Below are 26,164 nucleotides of genomic sequence, written 5' to 3' on the forward strand. Positions count from 1 at the left end.
AAGTGAACTTAGTATCAGATGTGGTTGCACGAAACTTATTTTGAGAATCAAAATTGTCACGTTATCGTTTAATTCAAGATTGAGTATAGAATTTTATCGAATACGCAAACGATTCGAAGACGAAAGTTGTTCATGCTAGAGGTACTGGACAGATGATCCCATAAAGGTTGGATGGTAGAATGGACACCCACTATACCTTAATTAATTCAAGTACTTAAGACTTATCATAATTAACTAGTCGTTAAAACCTTTTATCGAGCGTGTCGGCTAGTAACTACACCTTGGCACTTAAATAGGTCGAAATACGGTAGCGATTCAGGTGCGATTGTGGTCAAATAACTGCCTTGTTATGCATAAAAAAAGCTGCTTTATTCTTCTTATACATATTTATGTCTTAGAGTAACATGGGTAGAAGTTTCCCAAAATCCACTGACATTATTGCTATTCCTAGAAGTGGTATTCATTCAGAACATATTGGTTTTTTATTAGTTTTTCATAATTTAAGTTCTCAGCAAGTTTTTTTACTCGTAGTACAATCATAAGTGTTTTCTTTTTTGTTTTAGGTGCTCTCTTTATTTTCTTCAAGGTGTATTTTTATATTAAAAAAAAAAACAATTTATACAGGACAATACGTTTATTTCATAAATAATCTTATTGATATTCTTAGTTTGTATTTTAAAGCTTTACATGGCGTAGTACTCGATCGCTTATCATCCAATGTTTCTAATTCAGTGATAACGTACTAAACATCCATAACCGGTAATAAGTTGATAGAGGACTTACCTATTTATAACTAAGCTTAATAATAATTATAACACTTTGACATAAAAATAAGTTCAGATTTATCATTGTTTTAGACCTTAAAATAAGGCTATGAGCCAATTTTTTTCTAAAAATACGGAACATTATGCCTATGGGACAGAGGGTCACCAACCTTAGCAAATGATTTCATGCATTATGTAGAGTTTTATGAAGACAATCTTGTTTGTATGTGTGTAACTTACGATATAGGTACAAGGTACGGTAAAGTTACTAACATAAAAGAGTCATTTATTTGTGTTAAACTTCAAAAGATTGCATTTTCGATATAAATCACAATGGAAAACATTTTAGACAAACACAATAATGAGTACATCATAACAATGCCTGAAAAACATTTCAAATATTTAAACAGTAAATAAACATTCAAACAGTAGGTAAATAGTGTAAACGCAGCAGATAATAAATATTACGAAAAAAATTCAAGTGGATTTTAAATATGATTATTAGGTATGCTCGCTACATTTGCAGTTACGATGTAGGTAATTTTATTTTATTTTTGTTTCAGAAAATCTTTATTATTTGAAGGTGTCACCTTGTAAAGGTGTCACCATGAACATGACATGAACATGAAACACAAAACATGATGTATTTATTATTCACATGACAAATTACACCTAAGTGATTTAGAACAGTAAGTAGGTAGGTACACTAATAGGATCTTACATACCAACTACACTCGGCATCAAATAAATTGCACCTCCCGCAACAAGCACTTTTCAAACGTATGCATCCCCACTTCCCACCAACATTGGTACCATTTGAACGCCTAGTTCTAAACTTCATTTCATTAAAGGAAAGGTAAAGAGCGACAGGAAGTTACGCTTGAGCCAACTTTTATGGCTATAAAACTGTTAAATTGGGATTAATCGTTACGTAAGATCATCATTGGTTTTAGAACTACAAAAATTGGTCTCGCGTCGCGGGAGGTGCGGTTTATTTGATGCAGAGTGTATTATTTATACCTAATTCAGAACGATTGGCTTAGCACATTTTACCTATAGAAAAGTATTTTTACATCGGAAAAATGTGTACGTTATGAATGATTTAGAAAAATATTGCTGCTAGTTCTAGCTCACTGATAAACTCATATCTTTTTTAGTCCCTTGTTAACTATTTCAAAACGAGATTCACTTGAGCTGGCCCCAGTTTTGTGTCTTGAAAGATTTTAGATCTAGTAGATATGGACAGAAGTTGTCATATCTTACTGGCTGTGTTCCAATCTTAGAGCGTTTTCACATCTGAAACAAAAGGAAAATTCACTTATTTTCATTCGTTAATGGCACGTTGAAACAGTGAGTCTAGACAAGTGACACTTCTTGATCGAATCCAAAATCGAATCCGTTGAAACTCCATACAAAAAAGCTTTTTAACCATCTTTCGACATAAAAATTGACACAATTGGCATTTTGTCCTAACGAGTCACAGTGAGGCTTCATGGGATTTTTTTACAACGGGTAACAGTACTCAGTGTTACACGTTTCGGTGTGACTGGTTGGAGACAAGCGAAAATACTAAGGTAAGATTTTATTTCCATCAATAAAATGGACTACAACTTTTTTATTACAGTGTTCAGGTTTAAAGGCTTTATTGGCCATAAAATGCACTTGTTATTATTATAGGGTAAGTGTGCTAGTTTTCGTCCAATTATCGGAGTTGCCAACTTTGTGATGCGAAATGAATATCTTAAAATACCCTTACTCATATGTATCATATGTCATTTTAGTCCTTATATAGTCTACTTTACGTTAATATTATAATTATGACAATAAGTAAATACCACGGGTTTTTTTATAAAAAATATTTTATGCAAAAGAGGCGATTTCACTAGTTTTCGTCCAAAAAAATCAGTTTTTGTCCTAGTGTACGCTAGTTTTCGACCACTGTGTAGAAAAAAGGGTGCAGTTGAATTATTAACTTAAAACCAATTCTACAATACAGTAACTATGAATTGTGGTATATCATTTGAAAGGTAATTTTGTTAGCTTTCAAATGATATCAAAAAGATTTAAATAAGTTTCTTACATAAATTTAGGAAAATATTTCAATAGTTCGAAGGACAAATGGACGAAAACTAATCTACAGGAATAGCTAATTTTGGTTTTCGTCCACCCCAGTGCTTGCTCATGACGTCATGGACGAAAACACAACAACGTTTAAAGCTGTTTTTTGTTTTCGTCCACATCTTTTTAACGGTTTTTATGGGTTTATCACTGTTAAAAAGTGGACGTAAACTAAAATGTTTAATGTAATAGCAATAAAGATCATATTGGAAGAAAAAACATTGTATTTTGTAGGTCCATTGAAGTAAAATGATTATTATAAATATTAACTAGGTGTCAGGGTTTCCGTCCACGTGGACGAAAACCAAAATCTTGCAAAATTGTTATGCTAGTATTAGTCCACTTAGTTATCTAAGATTTCTATACAAAAACTTTAATAAACCCTTAAAATAGTGTTTATTATGCTTATAATTAGACATACGTGCCAAAAACATTACGTAAAGTAGCTAAAACAGTAATTAAACATACCATGAAAGTTCCCTACCGGCACGTTTTTTTTCTAACTTGACGACGTTTTCCATTCACCTGTGTGCAGCAGCAACTTCCGTAGATTTTTTTGGCGTTATTACTTGTCAAATTACATTTTCATGCACGCAGAACTGTTACTTAGATATTATAGATTGTAACAAGTCCAAACTTGCACGGAAAGTTAGGTTTGTATTCTAATTTTCCGAATTTGTTTGTGGCAAGTCGGTCAAATGGACGAAAACAGGAGCTGGACGGAAAACCGGCGCAATTACCCTATATTACTTTAACAGCTAGTAGTTAGTAGCTATTAAAGTAAATTTCTAGTAGTATGTTGAACTCTGACGTCATAGCTAAAGGTGAATATAGACTAGAGCATTTCTATGTACTGTAACGTTCTTGCGAATAGTACAATTTATCTGTGGTACAATACAGGTAAAAAATGTGTGACGTTCGGTTCGTGACAGGGTGGTGATACACTAGAGTTCACTAGACATTTCGTAGAGCGGCTCGTTGTTCTGTTACAAGTAAATGCAGTCTATACTCACCTTAAGATTAAACTTGCGACTACCTACAGCAAAAAGCTTTTATTTAATTTGCAATCAATGACATTGTATTTCATATCGCCCGGATATCAACAGTTATTATCTCTCTTAATTTCCGAGTGAAACATTTAATTAATAATTGAAATCGGCTGCATTAATTGATAAAATAAATAAAGTTCGTTGGCTTTCAGTTGCTAATGCGGGTCGTACCTAAACAATATTTTTTAAATAAATAGTGTATTTTGAGTGTATGAATAATTAATTAAATCAAAATCTTTAAGCTTTAATTTAATATAGACTCGAAAGTCGATTTGAAAGCTGTGTTGTTATTATTTAATTTGATAAAGAACTATTAATGTAATTTTAAAGATCGTCGATAAAATTCGTAATAAGTAGATGTGATGTTTTTGCCATGCAGATGATTTTTTGCTCATGAAAATCAAGTAGGTATTAAAATATACTGATGTTAATTAAAACCGTTTTTTACAAAATAATGAAATAAATCTTCTATATTAGGATTCGTCATTGTATTTTCTTTTTGTATTGCAGAATCTTTCCCTCATAAAACAGCGTGTACCTAGGTAATCAACTACATATTACAGTCGCCTAAAGGTTAAATAAACAAACTGTGTGGAAATTAACACGTTTATTTGGTCATTGACCAGTTGCGAAACGTAGGCACTTGTGCGGTGAACCACTTAAGACATTTTACTCAGCGCATTCGTATTTTATGCCTACCCACCCAGCGCCCAGTGACGCATAGTGTTGCGGAATTACTATCATTGTGATCGAATGGTAGTATTGTTATACCGCCAAACTATTTTTTCTGCATAACCCGAAGGTAAACTGGATGAGAATGAAATTCGCCTAATGTTAACATTTTGGCATTAAAGTATAAATAAATAAATTGCAGGCCGCTACCAATCGATCAACACGGAAAGCATTGGGGGAGGCCTATGTTCAGCAGTGGACGTTCTATGGCTGAAATGATGGTGATGAAATAAATTGTTCTTTAAAAAGGAAAAATTCAGCAGTAGAAGTCTGATTTTCCAATTAGGATCTGTTTTTATGTTCTTATTTTTTTTAGTGTAGAGTTTTTAATACTGTTTTGGATGGAACTACAGACGATGTATCTAATTTTATACATATTACTGAGATACAAACTGTGCGAATCGGAGAAGTTCAGATGACGCGTTTTTACTCGCGCGTTTCAAATCGCGCGATTGTGAGATAATTACCTAGTAGACATTCATATTCGTACATTCTGTCAAACTGCATGTTAGTCGTAAGTTTTCATGAGCAAAACGCTTATCTCTGTATCTCAAAATTGCGCGATTAAAAACGCGTCATCTGGATTAGCTCTTTAAGTATTCTAAAACAATGAATGAAAGCGCGTTAACCCGTTCGCGGCATGTGGAGCGTAACAAGTGAACATGCGTTTCCGGCGTCTCGGGAAACTACGAAATTTTCCGTTACAAAATCGAAGCTAAATATTTGGCCTATTATAAATGGGTTAATTACAAAGAGATTTCATAACGGATCTTAACCACCAAGGGCGCACGTTATGTGTTCGGTAACACGATAACATAAGTAAAAACAGTAGAACCGCTTTTTTATAGTGGGTCAATGTCAACATTTACTTAACTTGACACCCAGTATCGTGGTAAACATTAAGTATTTTCCAAGGAACAAAGAAACAATGCAAATTGTAGTATTGGGTATATGAAGTTGTAGAAAAGTATGTTTAAATAGGGCACATTTATCCTTGTGGACAAACTTTACAGTAATTTTTTGTCGATGCACATTCCACTACCAATTTGGGTATCATTAATCAGAATCGATTTGATCCATTTGGAGCTACATTACCCGCATTGATGCGTAATGACGCGATCAGTATTGACGCACCACGAATAAATTTATATATTCACTGAAATAGATCATAGCATTATTTGGACACATCAGTTAAATAAAGAGGATTTAGGACGCTATTTGGATCAAATATGTAATTGCTCAATAATGAATAATAATAAAAAAAAAGTTAGTACTCTTATCAAAGTCATGGTGTGTCTAGTAGACACTATAAACATCCATAAATAAGCCAGTGTTCTTTAGTATTTATGCGCTTTAGTTAAGTATACCTCGAGTAGTTTATAATATAGATAGGATTCGAAAAATAATTTATTGGTAACAAGAAAAGGCGAAACAGTTAACTTTGGGTCACATCTCATTGTATCTTACTACTGAATAAAGGTTCCCTGATCCCTTCAAGTTGAAATCACGAATGTCCAAGGCCAACTTTCGCCCCTCTATGCGAGGTCCTGCATATCCTCAATCCTCATCAATTCTTTGAATCTTGTCATAAGGGACTGACATTTCAACAAATCATCCAAGTCCCCTTTTGTTTTACTATTATGGCTCTTTTTGTGGGCAGCGAATGTGTTATTAAGTAAGCTTGCTGTATTCACCCCAAATGTAGTGTATTTGCATTATCGTGCGGTTAAACGCATCCTTGCAGCCTCCAATACTTTTAAACTAATACTCATGACATACTTACTTACTTTGGGAAAGGCTGTCAATGTTTACAGTATTACAAAGACGGTTATGTCTGGGAAATGTAATAAATAAATAAATATCCTTGGACATTTTACAATGCGCTTCTAGTCTCAAACTAAGCAAAACTTGTACTATGGGTACTAGACAACGGATATAAACATACTTAAATACTTTTTTTTTGTAAATACATACTTATTATAGATAGAAAACACCCAGTCCAATACAAACAAATCTGTTCATGCACACAAATGTTAGTACTGTGCGGGAATCGAACCCGCTACCTCCGGAATAGTAGTCCGTTTCGAACCACTACACCAAATGTTCTTATAAGATACACCATACAAGAATGCGGGGTAAATTCAAAGAACTGCTCCTGAATCAATAATGTACCTACTACTGCTATTTCTATTTATTTCTCGGCAGACAGTGGTGACTGAGTTTGTTGCGGCGCTTCTTCTCAGGACTTGCCAAATGTAAGTTGGTCTCGAAGCGCTAGTAGGGTAAAAAGATTATGAGACATTTAGAAAGAGGCTCCTTAAGAGCAAAATATTTGATGAATTGTAAGTACCTACTATTTAAATAGTCTATACTCTATACAAATAAGGAAAATTTGACTTTCACTTTGAGACATGCTAAGTACGAAGTAAGTTATGAGGTCGAATAATTCACAGTTTTCTTAAAAATAAAGATAATTTGCCTTTGACTTTGAGTTTGAGACATGCTACGAGCGAATAATTTACACTTTTCGTAAGATATAAGTTAAAGATACTCGCAATTACAGGGATTACTTATTTGTGGGATTCTGAAATACGAAAAACTTCAATATTCCTCTTTATGTAGTAGGGTTCCAGAGGCACTCGTATTGCCAAGCTTTTCTTTGACGAAACATCCGGATCTTTGGAAAATATACCCCATGAACTGGCTACAGAATGTTATAAATAAATAATAATAATAAATAAATATCCCTGGACATTTTACACTACGCTTCTAGTCCCAAACTAAGCATAGCTTGTACTATGGGTGCTAGACAACGGATATAAACATACTTAAATACTTTTTTTTTGTAAATACATACATATTATACATAGCAACACCCATTCCCATCACAGAAATTAAAATTTATCATAATTTCTGCCCGGCCGGGTATCGAACCTGGGACCTCTCGGAATAGTAGTCCGTTCCGAACCACTACACCAAACGGCTGATTAAAGTACATTGTGGTCTCAGTTTCATTACTACTGTATTAAAATACCGCTGAATCGTCGATGGATGTAAACCTCCAGTTCCCTATCCACACATAGTTTAAGAAAGGCATCTTTCGAAACAGTGCACGGTTGCAGAACGTTCCAGACCAGTTTGGACGCAAGCGCCGGTTGGGCAAGCGCAGGAAACGGCCGCGGTACTGCTTAGTGCTATTACGATGTTCTACCGTATTTTGTATTGATCGAAACTCTGGGATCGCTGGAATATTCCTGTAGGTATAATTGCCAATTTTTCGAATCTACAATCGAATCCGTTCACGGAGCGATGTAACTCCATACAAAAAATGCCGGAGCTAAGGCCTTCCGATATTACAACTGTCACGTTTTGCCTATTTTGCAGAAGCATGGGAATCTAATCGGGGCGTTTCTAAGTGCCCTGAAAATGGTAGATTCTTTTCACTTATATTAAATTTATTGTACCAATCTGCTGTACTGTAAAATACTGTGAATTTAAGTTGCGAACATTTAACATTCTGATGAAATGCAATTTATGTTGCCGGGAATTTTAACGAAAATGTAATTAAAGCATCCAGACTTCCAGAGCCACAGGCAACAAAATTCCAGTTAAATTTCAACTAAAACAACTAGTCTGTTCTTCAAAATACATACTCACCTACTGTATGTGCTAGATACAACACTATTAATATACCCGTTAACCTCTCTAGCTAAACAAAAGTATGTGTGTGTTCATCACTATTAAAAGTTCGGCGATGGTATCGAACACATTGTCGGAATCGAATTATAGCGCCTTTCAAATTACTTAATTAAACCCGGTATGTGTTTTTTTATTTAATTATAATAGGGATGATGACTGGGTAATTAAATCGAAATTCTATTTAGTCCGTCAGACAGATAATTAGAAAATATTAGACTCATATTTTTTATTTTTTTCCATAATCCAATAAGTAATTACAATATTAATTGAGTTGAAATGTCGCGTGACGTCACTTTTGAGTAAAAATTCTACTCAAGCGTGACGTATCGCGCCATTTCAACTCGATGTAGCACTGTTATTATTTAATTATTAAAGCAAATAAAAAATATGAGTCAAATATTTTCTAATTATCTGTCTGACGGACAAATTTGAAATTTTGTCATCTAGCCTATTACAATGAGTAATGGGGGCATAAGGGGTTGACGACATTTAACTCACGTGCTTAACTTTTGAATAATTCATTCTGTATCAGAAAATTATACAAGCCTAAGGCGGCATCACCAATAACTGTCGAAAGATGTTTCGTCTAAAAATAGATTTTATATAAACTTCGAGGAAAATATGTTTAAAATGAGACATGTAGGCCTACCTATGTAACGTTTGTTTAGGCCATGATCTTATATGGTGTTTGTTATAGCTACTCTGTATTACTCGTATGTGGTCGCTCTATCGGTCGCATCATCATCATCATCATCATCAGTGTGCTTACAATTAGTTAACGTCAGTTAAAAGTTTCTATGAAGATGTTAGTTCTTGAAAGTATGCTGTATAATCTGTCATTCATTTTATGTCATTTTTATACGCAGTCGCTAGCGAGCACACCTAACTTAAACTCATGGTAAGCACACAAGTTATTTAATCTCCAAAAGAACATAACCCTCTTTGATAAAATTTGTCTGTGGCATAATAACTTACACTTTTATCTTAGTACCGAGATAAAATTCTCAGTCATTTAATTAATATAAAAATATAACGGACACGGCTAAAATGTTTCCATGACACAGTAAAAGTTGATGAGCAAAGTTGTTAACTAATCGTTTATTGAAACAACAAAACGTTTTAATGACATTTCTCGCCTCAAATTAAATGAAATGGCGTCATATCATAGATTTGTATGTTAATTTACTAAAGCTATTCCAATTAGAGAAATACCTACTAATAAAATGTGTGGAAATGTTGCTTTTATTCATATGACTAATGCTAATATTGGACCAGCAAATACCTTCTAATGGGACATTATTTGATAACTTATATAAAACCAATTACAAATTCATTGACCACTTAGTTATACAATAAATTATATAGACATAACTCAGTAAAAGTATTTTTATCTATCAGCTTTAGCTAAGAACGGGTTCTTCAACTTCATATAATAATTTTCATCAAAAATATTACAGAAATAGATTACATTATTGTTTGTCAACAAATTGACTCACAATAAGCAAAAGTTTATGAAATTGCGAAATTAGAGACAGGATTATAAAATGTAGAGTCAATCTTATCTAAGAAACTGTTATAGTCATGATCTAACGCACAAAACTAACTACTTAACTTCAAGTCTAACGTCAGACTTGGGATTTAAGTGATTCGCAGAAATAACTGATAGAGGTAGCTAGGTATAAGATCCGAGTAAATAGGCCAGTAGAATTAAACACAAAAATTGATTAAATCGGAAATAATTCAAACAAAAGATTTACTTGCTCTAACGGCTTCATTGGTTGCCCATTAAGACTCTCCTAGGTTTTCGACTTCGACGGAGTTGTGCTTAAGTGGTGGGGGGCCCGGAAAGGGGCGCTTTTTCGGTTTTCCGGTTATACCGCGTAAAGGACTTACCCTATCGAAAAGTGGTCTTCCTGACGGTTGAAGGGCATTTAATCCTGCATTAAATAAGACCAAATTCATATGTTTTGAACAAACCGTTCTCGTGCAAATGTTCGGCAAAGTAGAAAATATGTGTATAATTAATTACCCTCTCCACGTCCAATGGCTCGTTACACACAGGCTTCCAAGTCTTGAAAAGGAGCGCCTCAACCAGTGTAACCCTATCAAGGCTTACGAGCTGGATGCGCCTATCCTTGTTCGTCCCAGCCGTTCCTTAACTGCGGTTGCTGCACCTCTTCCTGGCACTCACCTGAACGACTCTGTGTTACCTACTGTGGCTGCTCCTCTTCTTTGTATCCTCCTGCACGACTACGTTGCCTAGCCGTATGCCTGGTCTAAGGTTCGACGCCAAAAATCAACAACAACAAGTTCATATTAAAACGCTGAAGAGTTTTTTGTTTGTTTGTTTGAACGCGCTAATCTCAAGAATTACTAGTTTGATTGAAATAATTATTTTTGTGTTGAATAGCTCATAAATTGAAGAAGGCTATAGGATATATACAATCACTCTACGACTAATATAGGCGAAGCAGTAAAGAAAAATGTTGCAAGCACGGAAAATAGTATTTAAACTATTTTCACGCGTACGAAGTTGATTTTGTGGCGTCGAACCTTAGACCAAGCATATGGCTAAGCAATGCAATCGTACAGGAGGGTACAAGGAAGAGACGCAGCCACAGTAGTTAACACAGAGTCGTTCAGGAGAGTGCCAGGAAGAGGTGCAGCAACCGCAGTTAAGGAACGGCTGGAACGAACAAGGATAAGCGAATCCAACTCGTGAGCCTAGACAGGGATACGCTGGTTAAGGCGACCCTTTACAAGGCTTGGGAGCATACGGGTGACGAGCTATTGGACGTGGAGAGGGTCATTAATTATACACATATTTTCTACTTTGCCGAACATTTGCACGAGAACGGTTTGTCCAAAAAATATGAATTTGGTCTCATTTAATGCAGGATTAAATGCCCTTCAACCGTCAGGAAGACCACTTTTCGATAGGGTAAGTCCTTTACGCGATATAATCGGAAAACCGAAAAAGCGCCCCTTTCGGGGGCCCCCACCACTTAAGCACAACTCCGTCGAAGTCGAAAACCTAGGAGAGTCTTAAAGGGCAACCAATGAAGACATTAAAGCAATAAAAATTTTTGTAGGAATTATTTCCGATTTAAAAGCTAATTCTACTGGACTAAAAGGAAGATTTGGATTTTCTTAATATTGGAAGTTTTCTATCTAGATTGAGCCGTCTCAATTCCACTCCATTTCCTAGACGACGGCGCGTCAAGGTAAACACTGTAGGATCTTATGCAATGGTGATAGGAGCGAATTTGCAACAAAAATGGGTAGTCCGATGTGCTGTCGTCCGTATATTATGGTCCTGAAAGTATGCTTTATAGATATCTACGAACAAAACAAGATTGATTGCTCCGCACGGTTGAGCCAGCGGTATTCTTATATCACTTCGATTGCTCGACATTTTCCATTCAATTATCCCTCACATGATTTATTGTTTCTTCTAAAAGCTTCAATTTTCTGAAGAATTTGGATTCAAATTCTTAAGTCTTTCATGTGAGTCCTTCTAACACTTAGGTACTAAGGACGGTCGTTAACACTACCTATACAAATACTACACTCAAGAGCAAAGAATTCGAGTTTCATAAACATTGGTACATAAAAATAGTATAAAAAAGATAATCCGCATTATTCATAACAATTACGCTATTTAAATTGTCCTCATGATTTTTCAATAGATACTAAGTAATCCTCATTTTTATTTTACATTTATTACATTTATTATGATACTGCACGAGGATAGCCTGTGTTTAAAATGCATTGCGTATTTTACCGTTATCAGGAAAAAATACCTGATCAAAGTCCACGATAGTGAACCGATTAAATCAAAATTTAGAGGTCGCAGAATACAAAAATATATAAAATATTAGCATTTTATTGACAGAATGTCTGTTTCGTTTTAATTTATTACAAGTATCACGGAACTTGTTAGTGTCACAATAAAAATTGTGGTCATATTTGACCGTCATAGACGAACTTTACTAAGCCCCATCCCAGCTATTTAAGACAGACATTTTCAAGGTCTAAAATTTGAGATTCTGTTCGAATTTACAGTACCAAGGTCATATTAAATTTTATTTGTAGTTAGGTAGGTACTTCACTAATTATTTGTAGTTTCAGTGGTTGTAAGTACCTATAGTTATACCATATTTTTATAAAAGTTTTTGGTGAACTTGATATCTTTGCACTGGAGTGTAGTGGAAATACAATTTTACTTGAGAGCAAAAATCTTAGTGTCACTTTAGATCTATCTAAGTCTCCGGTCAACGTTCGGGAAACTATGTAGTCAACACTTACAGGCAATTAATACGTCTATTAAGTACATCAAAGGGTTGTTAATTGAATCAAAAATCATTTGAGCGATTCATTAATCTAGGAATTCACACGGAGTAAGAAGAACAAATAGACTCTACATGAAATAGCCATTACGAGTAGGTATTAGCAAACACAACTTATAGACAGAAGTTTAATTTGTGGGATTATCACAGACTAAAGTTTAACATAAACCCTTTGCCTTATTCCAGAAAATCTCTTCATTTAGTACATATTAATACGAAATTGTGTCTAAATCACGTTTCAATTAGGCATGTTGTGTAAGCCGCATTTCAATGTCAGTGAACTTGGTTTATTGTCCTTATATTTGGGCCTAACTCCGAATAGGGTCTTGTTTTATTGCTATCCCTGAATATAGGATTAGATGAACCTTTAACCGCTATTAACTTGAAGCTTACTGAAACTAAAATGGCTGGTACCTATAGTACCTATTATGTAATTTTTCTATGTAGATTTTGTACCTTGTTATTACATGGGAAGGAAAAAAACTATTTTAATTTGCTTTTTATACCTGAAAGCTTATAATTCACCACATTCCGATTGAAAAGTTTACTTACCTACCTTATTCTTAAATCAACAATATTCACAACAATCAACAATATTCGGCGCCTTGATTCTAGTCAAACACCCTGTATCAACCAGATTTGATTATGAGCAAATAGTAAACTGAGTTCTGTTTGCGCGATGTGTAAAGTCAATTTCAACGCTAGTTTGCACTGTTACAAAACACTTAACATAGATTCTACTATCCCAATACAAAGTTGGTTTACCTATGGAAGATAGAACGTTGTGGTGGACTTTAGAAAAGGTATGTTATTGATTGACCCCGCTCTAAAGCACAGGGCCCGACCGTGGTTTGTTTAGTCTAGCTAGCACGAAAAGCTTTCGTCTTCGATCGTTTGCGTATTCGACAAAATTCGATACCCACCCAGCCTTCGAATTCAACGATAAGTGACGATCTCGACTGTCAAAATTAGTTTCGTTCTACCATTTCTCAAACTCAGTTTACTTTAGGTCACGTTCACAGGGGCGCTGTTTAAGTTTTCATACTAAATGTTTTGATTCGAATCCGCAAACGATTCGAAGTCGAAAGCTATCCGTGCTAGAGGTACATTTCCCAAGCTCGACCAGATCCCACAGCGATCCATTACCAACATATACGAGTATGTTGCAAAGGGCCATGCTGTTAATTCTATTTATACATAGTGTCGCAAGGACGGAGACAAAATAACAGGTTCAGTGCACGCTCAGTTTGTTGCCAAACAATAATGTGCACATTATATACTCGGCTTGGTCTAGGTGAGACAGCAATTTGATATGGGAACATGCAGTACCTACTGTTTTTTTTAATTATGTTTTTAGGAAGCTAAATATGTACTTATTATAATTTTACAATCTAATCTTCTTGGTATTACGATATCATAAGCTGCATAAATCAAGCTAATCTATTAGTCTGGGAATAATTTAGCAATTTTAAATTCAACGAATAACACGTGCGTCCCTGTCCAAAAATAATATTCTGCCAAAAGCTACTCGATTATTTCATATCATTATTTAAATCTAGAACGACATGTGACCAAAATAGCAGCGTATTTTTGGATAAACGAACTCCGCTTAAATTTTATCTCTCGAACGTCAGCTTAAAGCCTTTAACACCTTATTTATAGTTCGACTAATAGATGTTGATATTGAAGCTTTCTTGATTAAGAAACCTGAATCAAGTTTATTAAAAAAGGTATTTTGCGAAACATTTTAATTGTGAGTAGTTTACTTACCAAAGTTTTTGTGAACAGCGTTGACTAGTAGACTAGAAAATAACATCAGTTTATGATTGCACACTTGTAACTTAAACCGGCACTTTGGAGTCAGTTTCAGGGGGTCCTGAGGGAGAACCGAGGGAATTTCCGGGATTCCGTGCTCCCTGTGGACGCGTTGGAGCATGTTGACGTGTTGCTGTCCTTTCTTGTTAGGTTGCTTTTGGTTTTCATCGCGCGTGAGTCTTTGAAAATTTTGTCGAGGACTTGTCTTATGGTGGAGTGTTTTCTGTCGAAGGGGTTCGGGTACATGGTGACCGCGCGCTGCGCCGAGAGTGGACTCCACGGGACTGCGCCGGCGCACAGCAACGAGAGAGGGGCGCGCGAGTCTTGCAAAACCGCACCGCCTTTAAGGTCAAGTTCAAAGTCGCCCTATTTGATGTTACTTCAGTCAGTTATGAAACGTTTGGTAAGATTTTACTGACCGATCAGGCTGTCTTCGTTTTGTAATGGAAGTTAGCTTTCGTTGGCTAACTCGGTTGTCTTTGCACAACTTTCCTTGTTTACTTAATTAAGTAGGAGCAATGTTGAAAATTAGGAATTTGGGAGATTTGCAACCGGGTCAGAAATAGCTTGGTATTTCAATAAAATACGGAACGGTATTTCAGAAATTATCTACGTCTGGCTATGGCCCTATTAGGTTTAAAACAATTCCTCTTCATTTTAGTAGTAGGTAGGTAGGTATATGACATCTATGTAAAGATTCTTTGATCAAAAATGATATTATACTAACCATCACTTCGTGTCTCGATATCGTAAAATATTGAACGAACCTTTTAGAAATAATCAAAGTCCAGTCTAGAATGATTTTGTTTGAAACATTTTCACGACATTTTGGCAATATATGAAATCTGTGTAAAGTCCTTTTGTCGAATATTGTCTATTCACCATCACGTGGCTAAATATCGTGAAATATTAAATGAAGCCCTTTCTCCTCACGCGTCGCTGCCCCTTCCATTCCGCTTGATCAAACACATCCATGAATATTTTCGAACACAAACATTCACACAATATGAAGAACGTGGTTCATGTGGAATTTAATATCGAACTAAATATTGAAATGTGCGACATCGTTCATGGAATACAGCTTCGTAATTAAGCCTTTAACTGTTGATCCATGAAATGGCAGAGTATGTAATGTTTAGGGGAATATCAACTTGGAGATTGCAAATACTTAACTACTTCATTTTACGAAATATGTATTTCAACTTATTCATTACGGTTTCCAATTTCCGTGATACCATGTTCAATGGATACTGGATATTTATTTAGATGTAGGTACTTACAGTCGTCAGAAAATGATTCGGCAAACTTAAAGTTTCGATGGAGGAAGTTATAGGAATGCCTAATATATAAAATGTTTGTACATATCCTCCTGTAATTCTATTAATAAAAATTGTTTAAATCGTGCAAACATTTACAATACATCCGTTGACGAAACGTAATTTTAAGTAAATAATGAAATGTTCCAGGAGGAAACGTTCATCTTTATGTTATTCATTTACATTAATTAATGATTTACGTTTTATTCGTTTGTTATGTTCGTTTCATTAGAAATTAATAGGTAAGTAGGTAACATTCCATCCGCACACTGTATCAAAAACAACCGTTTTAATAATATTTTGTGTACTTAAGTAATTTTCGCAGCAGTTTTTGTTAGAGTGACGCAGTAACGCACTGTTTGTTTATAACTTTGCTATTAATAGATAAGTAGGATTAAATACTTATCTCACAACAACATCTTTGTCTGTGTAAACAATATAATTTATCAGCGGCACAAAAACCTGTAATTTGCTAATTAAATATTCAGTTATATTCCGTTGTCATAAAAAGATAATTGTGATTTAACAGATACGCAAATTCTATTTTAGAAACGTACGAGTAGGTGTGTTTATGGAAAATTTTCAAATTAAGTAGAGGATTGCGAAAATAGGTAGATATACATATTTTCTTATAATTATTATCTCAATTCTTTCGCTAGGTAAGCATTCAAACTTAACTAGGTACAACATGTTTATTCACATGCAACATTGTGATACTTTATTTATTTATAGCTTTCCGCCCGCGGCTTCGCCCGCGTGGAATTTTGTCTGTCACAGAAAAACTTTATCGCGCGCTTCCCTGTTTCAAAAACCGGGATAAAAACTATCTTATGTTCTTTCCCGGGACTCAAACTATCTCTATGCCAAATTTCATCAAAATCGGTTGCGAGGTTTAAGCGGGAAAGCGTAACAGACAGACAGACAGACAGACAGACAGACAGACAGACAGACAGACAGAGTTACTTTCGCATTTATAATATTAGTTGGGATGTTATTTATATTATTTATGTATAATGTCAATTGGACTACGTAATGGACCTTTCGTCACAATAAATTATTCTGAATATCGATACCTCTGGGCTCAAAGGTCGTAAAGGACAAAATACGACTTTTCAGGAGAAGCAAAAAACGTTTTTTTATTTTTTTATTCGACAGTAACTTTTTTGTTTTTTGAGCTATTAAAATATGACTTAGGAAGAAAGTGCTTAGAATTCACAGCATTTTCTGAGGAGGTATTGAGAAACTGGACTAGAGCTGTATTTACTAAGATAGATTTCCTTTACGCCCTCAAAATTACAATAAAAAGACCTTTACGCCCCTCAAATATTCGTCCTAAGCAAGTTACTCAGGACGTAAGTCTCTTTTTATTTCACAAAACTACAAAACCAAGGTAATAAATGACAATTTACATAGTTTTGTAGGTTTTCATAGGTCGTAACGGAACACCCAGGTAAGGTATTATGCAAGGGTAAATTGATAATTTAGCTTAAATATTTAATGTTTTATGCTATTTGATATGTAATATACCATTTCTTCACACATTTTTAATGAATTATGGTCTTTTAAATAAAATAAAATGATTTTTCGTAGCTTCATAATTTAATGCACACAATTTCTGAAAGTATTTAAGCAGAAGTTTTGATATCTTCGAACTAGAAGATACCATTTCCGATATAAGAGTGAATTTAATTTAGAAAATAAATATTATGACGCTTTAAAATAAAACTTCATAAATGTGTACTATATACGAAAAACCGAAATCAATTTAATTTTGTTTATTTATTTAATCATTATCATTATTTCGAAAAACTACAAATGGCGGACTTAATTCCAAAGGGCAGTCTGTCAACCAGTTGACCTTATGATAATGCAGATCGGATAGAATTATTAAGGACAAGCGAAAACCAAACTATAAATTATTCTTAATTCTAAATAGATTAAACATTATTATTCATACTAGCTTAAAATTATGTCATTTTACTTGATATAAAAGTAGAAAGGTTAGGTAAGTAAGATTACAAGTAGGAAGCTTTCATTCCAGTAAAGTACATCCACTTACTTTACTGTAGGAGTAATAATACCGTTTTCAAAAGCCAATTATTATTTTTAATATAATATATAACTTCGAAAAAAAGTGCATTCACGGTTTTTAGTAGATTAAGTCTCAACTGACACTATATTTTCCCATGTTGTGCAAATATTTTTCCTACTAGATTATAAATATTAGCTGATCCAAATAACTTTAGAAACTATACTTATTTATTATAATTGTTAGTACCTACAGTAAAAGTGGTTTGACCAAGCGCGTTAGTCAAAATTACTAGGAAATCATTAAAAACAATTGATAAGTGTAGCATTTGTGTGATTTGTGCATAGAAAATAACTACACCTCAAGGTACTACAGTAAGGTGACTTTTTTTTTCTCATAATATTTTAACAAATCTAGCTTTTTAATTTTTAAATTTTTTGTGAATTCATCATTAACATCATAAAAACATGCTATATCATGTTCATTTTCTTAATCATCTTTTAATGATCTTTTACCTGACAAATACGTAGTTTCTTCAAATATGAGAAATAATAAAAAGCAACATTACTTTACCCGATGTAGGAAGGTAGATGTCATCATTTAATATGTACAGCCGACGGCACGTCATCGTAACCACTGTGGGTTCTTGAGCAGTTGTAATAGGGGCGAGTTTGCAACAAAAATGGGTAACCTGATGTGCTGTCGTAAACACTAAAAAAGTTTTATTACATATTTTTGATGATTTTTTAGTTCTTTCGTTTGTTCCAAACGCACCAACTTAAATACAATAAGAAACGTCTATAAAATTAACCTTCTCAGTTATTATAATATCTTTTCTTTGTAGATTTTTAAAATATTTGTTTACGTAATCTAAGGGCGTAAAGGACAATTTATTTAGACTTTGGTATGAAAATGTTAGGTTGTATAGGACAATAGATATACTACATGTACATTATACGCCCAAAAAATTGTGTTTACTTGTTCTTTACTACCATGGTAACTGTACTAAAAAATCAAATGGTATTTACATCCCAATTTTCACGATGATTTCTGTTTAGCTTATCAAAAATGATGGGTCGTAAAGGCACTTTTTTTGAGAATTTCGACAAACTAAATATACAGATCGATAGAGAATAAAATTCTGAGCAAAACTGTATAAATAACTCATTTTCGGTATTTTGTCCTTTACGACCTTTGAGCCCAGAGGTATCGATATTTTCAGTTAGGTCAGATAAATTGGGTTTTAAAATCAAAATTAGATTTGGAATAATTGCAAATGAAAGCTTTGCTTTGGGGAGCGACATAATGATTATATTTCTGTGAAGGCTCGTTCGAGGTATAATTTTTTAAATTGAAGTCTGTATAAGTACTAAATATTTGGTCGACTTTGAAGTCCCCAGACTATGATAGAGTGCCTTTTTATGACGTGTAACTTTATTTTAACTTAATTATATTTGGTAATATTACGTCATATCTAGATATAAGTGGTATTTGCCTGCCGATATTTTGTACCAATCTGAGGACAAGCTATATTTGGGACGTACCTTGAAAATTCCCTCATATTGAGTTTATGTTTGTGCATTATAAAAGTAGCTAAGCCGTGTGGTGACGGCAGAGTAGAATACATTTGTCACCAACCCCTACTCTTCCCGCGGGTGTCGTAAGAGGCGACTTAGGGACTACACATCAAACAGAGAATGGGCAGCAGCGCTCTCTGAAAAACATCAATCTTTTAAACTGCGATCTCCAACCCGCCTGCCTAGCGTGGAGATTATGGCAAAACCCTCCACTATANAACCCGCCTGCCTAGCGTGGAGATTATGGCAAAACCCTCCACTATAGTGGAGGAGGCTCATAGTCCAGCAGTGGACTGTAAAGGGCTGTTGATGATTATAAAAGTACAACCTCATAAAGGTAGCACGAAGGCGCTGGATGCAGGCCGCTACCAACCGGTCATTATGGAAATCATTTGGGTGGCTTATGTTCAGCAGTGGACGTCCTATGGCTAAAATGATGATGAAGATGATTATAAAAGTAGTTCTTTCGTCAGCCAAATGACGTCCACAGCTGGACAAAGGCCTACAACGACCGGACCTATAGTATCACGGATGTAATGATGATTACTTAGTAGACCACATCATCATAGATACTACAAACACCGGTTGTGGTCATTGTTTATGACAGGTGGGGAATACCTACTTCAGAGATCCGTAAGTTTATTTCAATAGTCATCGTCGTAATTACCATTGTTGACAAAGGTTATTGACAAAAGATATAAGTAACTGTGTCACGAGAAAAGGTTTTCTTATGAATGACGCACGTAAGGGGTTTTTCGTTTAACAGGTTTGGTTAGTAAAAAAATGTAAGAAATAGGATCTTGTAAATGATGGAATTTTAGGTTTTGGACAGGTAGAGCTGTTTCAACAGGCATTTTAGGAAGAGTATTCTGGATATGTAGGTATATTACATAATAAGTATATGATTAAAAACTTAGCAATTGAAGAAGAAAATTTATCTTACAGATTCCTATCTAGAATTTTCACAGTGCAGTGGCCCACAATAGTTTGGATACGTTTAAAAGACCATGTGAGAAAAATTCCAAAGCGTAACTAGCTTCATTCATGTGGGTGAAGTTCCTATGTCAATAGACTTCGAGACGCTGGTAACGATGACGATGAACGCAACTTGGTTAATGTAGTATCCTCCCTTACCACGTAGTACCTACCTTATAGCACCTTAAAAAGTAATCTTAAACTTAGCAGACCAGGATATTTATAGCATAGGTAACTAAGTAGACCAGTTGTAACTAATCTGCCAGTCTAGAGTAAGATTTATAGTTCATTTACATTAGAATTTAAGAACTAGATTCGAAACTCAATTTAACCTGAAACAAGTTTCTAAACTGTGATTAGTAGAAATCCTAGACTTTGGCCAATGAAACTAGTTTTATAGTTAAAAATAGACTAGTTCAGGGGTACTGTTTACTTTTTCAAACTTTTTTCGTCTCTGTGTCCTTTTTGTGACTGTTTCTGTGAAGTGATCCTTGCAAAGGTGAACGTCGAAGTTAAACTTTAACTTAATTTGATCCAATGTACATAATGTTTCAAATTATTGGCTAGTACGAATAAGCTCATGTGATAAGTGGCCAAATAGTTAACTTAGTTATCATAAAAATATGTAGTATGATTCTTCGTAATTCTCAAAGATTTTGAGCTTTACTTGAACATCAAGAACAACGATAAGAAATTCATGATCAAATAATAATTTATTGTGTGTGTTTTTATAAGATTTAATACGTCGTCGAAATCGTTTAATACAATTACTTGCTCGACCAAAGTCCAATGGTCGTAGTCGGACATTCACCACATCATCGAAAAATTTACATCGTCACCGTTATTTGCACGTCAGTCCACCTGTGGACGTATGTAACTGGTCGTATTCACAGTATTTACTGGTTTTCGGGTTTGTTCTTTGACGATAACCCATTAAAGACTGATTTTAGTGAAGACATCATCGAATTTACTTCGTCACCGTTATTTGCACGTCAGTCCACCTGTGGACGTATGTAACCGGTCATATTCACAGTACTTTCTGGTTTTTGGGTTTGTTCTTTGACGATAACCCACTAAAAACTGATTTTAGTGACGACATCATCGAAAAAACTTCGTCACCGTTATTTCTACGTCAGTCCACCTGTGGACGTATGTACTGGTCATATTCACAGTACTTTCTGGTTTTTGGGTTTGTTCTTTGACGATAACCCATTAAAGACTGATTTTAGTGACGACATCATCGAATTTACTTCGTCACCGTTATTGGACGTCAGTCCACCTGTGGACGTATGTAACTGGTCATATTCACAGTATCTGCTGGTTTTTGGGTTTGTTCTTTGACGATGACCAATTAAAGACTGATTTTAGCGAAGAAATCATCGAATTTACGTTGTCACCGTTATCTACGTAAGTCCACCTTTGGACGTATGTAACTGGTCATATTCACAGTATCTGCTGGGTTACGAGTTTGTTTTCTGACGTCGATACTTAAGAAGAATGAGTTTTAGCGAAGAATCTACGACCGATATCGTTAAGCCAATCCAAGATCAGGATTGCGCAGATTGCTCTGCATTGTAATTTTAATGTTTGTGATTGTCAAAACCAATAATTACTTATAAATGGTACATTTTCAAAATAAAACGTAGAATTATTTTATTACTATATTAATAACTTATTTACTATGAATGAATACTAATAATAGTAATTCCTTATTTACGTAACCAGGACTCATTTTGGTTAGTAAAAATTGCACTTAAAACACCTATGTTAGCTGAACAATAATAAAAATTAAATAAGATGAAAAATAAGAATTAAAAAATAATTGAATATGATGATGTTGTAAAAGTTGGTAAAATATTCACTTATTTTACGTAATTACAATTAAAATGTCAAGAACTACTGTTGTAATTTATTCTTTTGTTTATCGTAATTTCTTTCGTTTATTTGTGACTCTTAACGCTAAGAACATTTTAACTATGTTGTTCTTAGTTAAAAAGAAATTAGTTGAATTTCAGCGGTATTAAAAAGGAGGTGCGGCTAATGAATACGGGATTGCAAACGTCGTCATTACAAATCATTGTTTACCAGCCCACCGGTCTAACGTGTTTTGTAACGAGTGGAAAACGATGCGCCCGCGCGGCCTTGAGCCGCGCTCGCTAGAATGTTCATTGAATATTAATCTGTAACAGTTATTGATGTACGAGTACGCTTAGGATGTTTATGCCTGAAAATTTTACAGTTGGAAATTTATTAACCTACGTATAACTTCTTCTCTTCTTCTTAATCGGGCACTCTTGTCAGAGTTCGGTGTTCGGTGTCATCTCCGAGGGTAGCTCTCCTGGCGATGTGCTTCCATTTCTGACGGTTAAAGGCGTCGCAAGTACACTGGACTATGGTGGACTCAGTAGCCTTTGTGATGGCGTCTATCCAGCGAGTTGGCGATCGACCGCGTGCTCTACCAGTCTCTCCATCGAGTTCTCATTTCGTATCGTCAAGTTTCTAGACAACGGCTAGGTCACCTGCGCTTGTTCCGGGATACCTACTTTTCAATTAGTGCCTGACTTATTTCATGCAACTTGCTTTATTATTTTCACTGCGCCCAGTAATAATAAGCTAGTAAATCAGAAAAAGTTACATTCTTATTTCTTATACTTTTAGTATAAAGTAGTATAAATATAATAATTAAAAATAATTAAATAGAAAGATTTCTGTTCTTCTAACATTATTTGACTATTCTTGTTTCTACATGGACTCCTATGGGAGAACGAAAAATTCTTATACCAAAACAATATGGTACAGATATTTCTGTTTATAAAGTATGCTATTAAATGAAGCTTGTATGAACAATTTAATTTTGAGCACTCTAAGCCTAGGCGCAGGTCACCGACTTTTGGTTGGCCGATAGTTGTGTCGGGCTGTTCATCAGTATGGAGATGTATGAAAGTGCGCACATTACACCGATTGATTCTTCATACAAATTAGAATCGGGCCCAACTATCGGCCGACTAAAAGTCGGTGGTATGCGCCTAGGTTTAGTTTACTTACGTAAGAGTGGCTTTCTTTCTAATCAAAGAAATGTCAATAATTTGAAAGTTATGTAAATGAATACGAATAAATAAGACTGATGTGTCTCTTTCATATGTCAAGACAAGATTTTACTAAATGCATCTATAAAGATGTGCGGTATTTTTCGACAGAAAAAAGAACCAATTATTTTTTTTCTGTCCATTCCAGCTAATCTCCTAAATGACTGGAGTTTGAAGGGACTTTCACTGGTAGATAATCCGTAACATTAATTAAAATCCATAAAAAATGAATGTCAAGCCGAGAGCCGCATGTAGAGATAATAGGTATATTTTAAAAGGATTTACTTTTTGCTGATATTTTTTTACCCACAATGGGTAAGCTCATCTGGCCTGCATCTAATGAAAGGTGGTTTAGCTTTAGCTAAAACTCGCTTTGTTTTTGTTTTGTTTATGTCTTATTTACTTTCTTGTGCTACGTCAAAATATTAAATAAAATAATGTAAAATAATATTTATCTCATTGCAAGTGAACTATGTATAATGTTCCTAGGAGAACAAAGTCTTTAAGCTAAAGCTTAAAGACATAAACAAAACAAAAACAAAGCGAGTTTTAGCTAAAGCTAAACCACCTTTCATTAGATGCAGGCCAGATGAGCTTACCCATTGTGGGTAAAAAAATATCAGCAAAAAGTAAATCCTTTTAAAATATACCTATTATCTCTACATGCGGCTCTCGGCTTGACATTCATTTTTTATGGAAGCTAAAGCTTAAAGACTTTGTTCTCCTAGGAACATTATACATAGTTCACTTGCAATGAGATAAATATTATTTTACATTATTTTATTTAATATTTTGACGTAGCTAAAGCTTAAAGACTTTGTTCTCCTAGGAACATTATACATAGTTCACTTGCAATGAGATAAATATTATTTTACATTATTTTATTTAATATTTTGACGTAGCACAAGAAAGTAAATAAGACATAAACAAAACAAAAACAAAGCGAGTCTCAAAGTCATATTTGAGTCAAGTGCTTGTAGGTACCTAATATTGTCACTACAATATCCAAGTTATATTAGTTTTTTACGGCAAACTCAAAGTATTATCTATGTGAATATTTGCATCAGTGTAACAAAAGGTTAAGTTAAAGGTAAACTTTTACTGTTAAAACAATTAAGTTACGTATGAAACTAGTTAAAACTAGTAACTAACAGCTACAAGTTAAGACAATTGAAACTACGAGTAAATCCAAGGCACGTGCATGTGGATTGTTTTGTCCTGTTTCGGGTATTTCTATGGGTGTGGTTTCCCATAGGAACAAAGGGGTATTTCCTATTACATATTCCATTATTGATAAGGAGTTATTATTATATTACTATTTTATAATACACGAATATTCCACTAAGTATAGCAGTTTAATCTACAGTTTATAATCATAAATGTGCTTAGGTTATAACTATTTTAAAACAGCTCTACCAGACCAATTTTATTAATGACTAGCTTTCCGCCCGCGGCTTCGCCCGCGTGGAATTTTGTCTGTCACAGAAAAACTTTATCGCGCGCGTCCCTGTTTCAAAAACCGGGATAAAAACTATCCTATGTTCTTTCCCGGGACTCAAACTATCTCTATGCCAAATTTCATCAAAATCGGTTGCGAGGTTTAAGCGGGAAAGCGTAGACAGACAGACAGACAGACAGACAGACAGACAGACAGACAGACAGACAGACAGACAGACAGAGTTACTTTCGCATTTATAATATTAGTTGGGATGATGAGTTGTTGCATATAATTGTGTCAACATTTATAACAATCCATTATTGTTGTTGCACTTACATTGACGTTCTTCAATTAAACATAATGATAGGAAAAATTACGATTGAACAGAGTACCGACATCATTGTAAATCTTGGAGATGTATCTTTGAATTAAGTTTGTATTTTAATTCCAAATTATACACTTGGGCCCGATTCAACCAAACTTTTATTCGAGAACTAGCGGCCGCCCGCGACTTCGTACGCGTGGATCCCGTTTTACCCCCTTCATCTATCTTACACGGTTAAGATTTTTTCATACAAATGTTTTTTCCCGCTAACTCCCGTTCCCGTGGGAATTTTGCAATATCCTGTTGTAACTAAGCTTTAAGTTTACTAAGGTACCTGCATGCCAAATTTCAAGCGTCTAACTTAAGCAGTTTAGATTTTTCATACAAACATATTTTCCCGCTAATTCCCGGTCCCGTGGGAATTCCTAAGTATCCTATAACCTGCCCAGGAGTATGAAGAATAATTGTACCAAGTTTCGTTAAAATCCGTCGAGTAGTTTTTGTTTCTATAAGGAACATACAGACAGACAGACAGACAGACAGACAGACAAAAATTTTACTGATTGCATTTTTGGCATCAGTATCGATCACTAATCACCCCCTGATAGTTATTTTGAAAATATATTTCATGTACAGAATTGACCTCTCTACAGATTTATTATAAGTATAGATAACTCCTGGTATAGCTGGCACATTGACAGTTTCTGTAAAGATTCGGCCAAACCAACGCGATCAACCGGCGTGCAGCGATGGCGAACAATGAATTTAGGTCTGGTCGCCATCGCTGCACGCCAGCTGATCGCGCTGTGATCGCGTTGGTTTGGCAGAACCCTTAGGGAAATATATCAAAACGTCAAATAACTGGCGATTTATTCTGAGATTTACTCTTATT

Source organism: Ostrinia furnacalis, unplaced genomic scaffold, assembly GCF_004193835.3.
Source record: "Ostrinia furnacalis isolate ACB-3 unplaced genomic scaffold, ASM419383v2 OfSCF1456, whole genome shotgun sequence".
NCBI classification, from domain to species: Eukaryota; Metazoa; Arthropoda; class Insecta; order Lepidoptera; family Crambidae; genus Ostrinia; species Ostrinia furnacalis.